Source organism: Dromiciops gliroides, chromosome 4 (assembly GCF_019393635.1).
Source record: "Dromiciops gliroides isolate mDroGli1 chromosome 4, mDroGli1.pri, whole genome shotgun sequence".
In the NCBI taxonomy this organism is placed as follows: Eukaryota; Metazoa; Chordata; class Mammalia; order Microbiotheria; family Microbiotheriidae; genus Dromiciops; species Dromiciops gliroides.
Window position 1 is genome coordinate 121,566,578 of NC_057864.1, and position 3,609 is coordinate 121,570,186.

The window sequence follows — 3,609 nt, forward strand, 5'->3', positions numbered from 1 at the left end:
CAAAGGTTGAGATAATCCTTGCCCTCAGGAAGCTTATATCTAGTCCTTGTAAAAAAAAAAACCCTTTGTAAGATGCTTTAAAAAGAACTTTCCCTTTCAAAACCTTATATTCCATTTTTGTGACCTCTCACCCAAATGCCTAGTGCCCTCAGGGGCTGCCAAGGACCTCCAGCATGGCCCCTGAACTTGGAGCATGCTCTTTTTAGATGTGAGCTTCAATTCCAACTCTGTTGATACCCTTTTCCCTGAACAAAGCTTTCCTGTTGTATGCCCCATTGCCTCAACACCATGCTAAGTGAATGACCAATCTGATAAATCATACTTACATTCTGGGATTTCACATTGCATAAAGACAATGTAAGTTATTAATGTGCTAATCACCACGACCACCCCCAAAATACCACTTATATTTGCCTTCCAACAGAGGCCTCCTAGAAAAAATATCTTTGCTTAAAAGCATGAATCTAGATAGAATTTGAAATGACAACATAATGGAAAGTTAATAGGAAAGTAATTCGAAATCAAACATATTTAAGCTCTCTTCACATCATACCTACTCTTCCTACATGTGAAGCTAGCCCCAGTAATAGGTATTGTGATAATATGCAAACAAAATTGGGGGAAAAATTGTTACTGTGAATGAGGAATGTAGAGCTAAACTGAAGCACAGGAATATAATTCCCAATTGTTGTCATTTGTTTTTCATTCTCTAGAAGGACCAATGATAACAGGACTTGCAAGTGAATTGCATTTAAATGAGGCAGAGTTATGCAAAGTCATCAGTTTCACTCTCTCCTCCACAGTCATCAGAGTCCAGTGGCAAGACATAGGTCAAGGCAACTGGTGATGGCCCCCCATCATTCCCAAGAAGCTCATGGGTAAGGAGGAGCAGGTTGGTGGCACACAGTGTATAGAACATAGAGATAGATTATTATGCAAAAACCTTTTTAATGTAATATAATTGAAATTATCCATTTTGTACCTCTCTCTTTTTATTCATAAATTGTTCACTTATCCATGTTCTTCAAATTTTCTTGCAATATCTCTCTTTGTATCTATCTAGGTCATGAATCCATTTTATCCTTATCTTAGTCAATGGTACAAGATATTGGTCTATGCCCAATTTCTGCCATACTACTTTCCAGTTTTCCCAATGTAGTAGTATAGGATAGCAGAATGAGTCAGGCTTCCAGAAAGGAAGACCTGAGTTAAAATCTGTGTGACACTGGGTAAATCACAACCCTATATGACTCAGTTTCTCTAAATGAGCTGAAAAAGGAAATGGCAAACCACTCCAGTATCTCTGCCAAGAAAACCCCAAATGGGGTCACAAAGAGTTGGACACAACTGAAACCACAAGGAGAGAGAAAGTGAGGACTGTTGAATACAATCTCTATTTTAGGACCTATTTCCCCCTTCTGCAAAAACACAATGACATATCTCTGTCATGTGATAAAACCACATGCTATCCAAGTAACAACATCAGGCCTCAAGAGAGATTATGTGGTACAACACAAGACCCACAAAATTACTGTTACATAACAAAAACTTAGAGAAATGAACTCAGAGGTCATCTAGTTCACCCTATATCCCCCCCCTTTTTACAGAATAGGAAACTGAGTTCAAGAGAGGGGAAGTTATATGTTCATGCTATAATAGGCCAAGTGGTTCTCCAAATCAGGCCGGTACCTCAAGTTCAAGATTAGAACAAAAGGAGACACATAATTATCTAACCATTAAGAAAAGGAAGTTTACTTAGCCATAATAGGGGAAAACATATTCAGTCCAGGATACAATTCCTGGATGCCAGTAGATCCACTGAGTACTGCTTTCATGACAGTATTACCCACTGTGGTTTGCTAATCAAGCCCAAAATCAAGACCAAGTTCCCAGTTAGAGTTCCTCATGATTTTTTGTATTTAGATAACAAGGAAGTGATATCAATGACCTAAGCCTTAGTACTCTGTACAAATTAAGCCTCAAGGTTAGTTTCGAGACTTTTTTTAGGAAAAGAGCTAATCTATCTCAAAAGGCAGAAGACTTTAATAGATATTCTATGACCACACATGGCCACAGAGGGCTGTAATTTAGATATCCTGACCCCTAGTCATATACTCAGGGTAGCTAGATGGTGCAATGGATAGAGCTCTGGGCCTGGAGTCAGGAAGGCTCCATTAGACACTCAATAGCTGTATGACACTGGGCAAGTCACAACCCTCTTTGCTTCAGTTTCCTCATCTATAAAATGAGCTATAAAATGACAAACTACTCTAGCATTTTTTCCAAGAAACCCCCAAACGGTGTCACGAAGAGTCAGATACAAAAACAACTAAATAATAATATCTGCTTTCCCACACTACTACACTGGGGAAACTGGAAAGCAGTATGGCAGAAATTGGGTATAGACCAATATCTTATACCATTTACCAAGATAAGGGCAAAATGAATGCTTAGCCTAGATATAAAGAGAGATATTACAAGAAAATTTGAAGAACATAGGTAAGTGAACAATTTATGAATAAAAAAGAGAGAGAGTGAGATGCAAAATGGATAATTTCAATTACATTAAATTAAAATAAAATAAAAGAAATGTAGGCAAGATAAGAAGGAAAGCAGAAAATTAGGTGGCAAAAATTTTACTTCTTGATTTCTTACAGATCACAGATTTTATTATCTGACTAGAAGTGGCAAGGGAGCACAACAGAGAGACCCCTGAATTTGGAGTCAGGAACACCTGAGTTCAAATCTAGCCTCAGACATTTACTCATTGTGTTATTTAACCTGTCTACCTTGGTTTCATCATATACAAAAATGGGAATAATAAAAACACCTACTACCCAAGGTTACTATTGATGGAAAATGAGATAACATTTGTTTCATGAATTTGCATGTCATCCTCGTGCAGGAGCCATGCTAATCTTCTCTGTATCATTCCAATTTTAGTATATATACTGTCGAAGCAAGCACAAGATAACATTTGTTAAAGTGCTTTGTAAAGAGTACATGGCTCAGGGGCGGCTAGGTGGCGCAATGGATAGAGCACTGGCCCTGGAGTCAGGAGTACCTGAGTTCAAATCCGGCCTCAGACACTTAACACTTACTAGCTGTGTGACCCTGGGCAAGTCACTTAACCCCAATTGCCTCATTTAAAAAAAAAAAAGAGTACATGACTCATTTAAAAGTCTCCTATGTAATTATACCAAATCATACAGATGAGTTACAGAAGTGGCCATTAGAAGAGAAATATTCAATGGTCAAGTATAAATATGGTATATTGAATATTTATGTTTTTGTCAACTGAATGATCATTTCTGGCAGTGTTTGGAATAATTTATTGTTTTGCTTGGCAGTAAATGTATTTACCTTTTCCAGTAAAAAAATTAAGTCCTTTGCAAACCTCAAAGTATTATAGAAATTCTACTTATTATCATTTTTAGGAGTCATCCAGGAGGCTTAGTAGATAGATCACCAGGCCTGGAGTCAAGAAGACTTGAGTTCAAATTTGGCCTCAAATACTTATTAACCATGTGACCCTGGTCAAGTCACTGAACCTTGTTTGCCTTAATACACCAGAAAATTAAATGGCAAACCATTCCAGTATCTTTGCCA

General features: G+C 37.6%; 1 non-coding gene across 1 annotated transcript; it reads right to left on the minus strand.

Moving 5' to 3' along the window:
* Positions 1-2,860: 2,860 nt before the first annotated feature.
* On the minus strand, positions 2,861-2,967 carry LOC122726954. Its single transcript, XR_006352945.1, has one exon. It is a non-coding gene; the product is annotated as a U6 spliceosomal RNA (small nuclear RNA).
* Between the last annotated feature and the right edge of the window lie 642 nt (positions 2,968-3,609).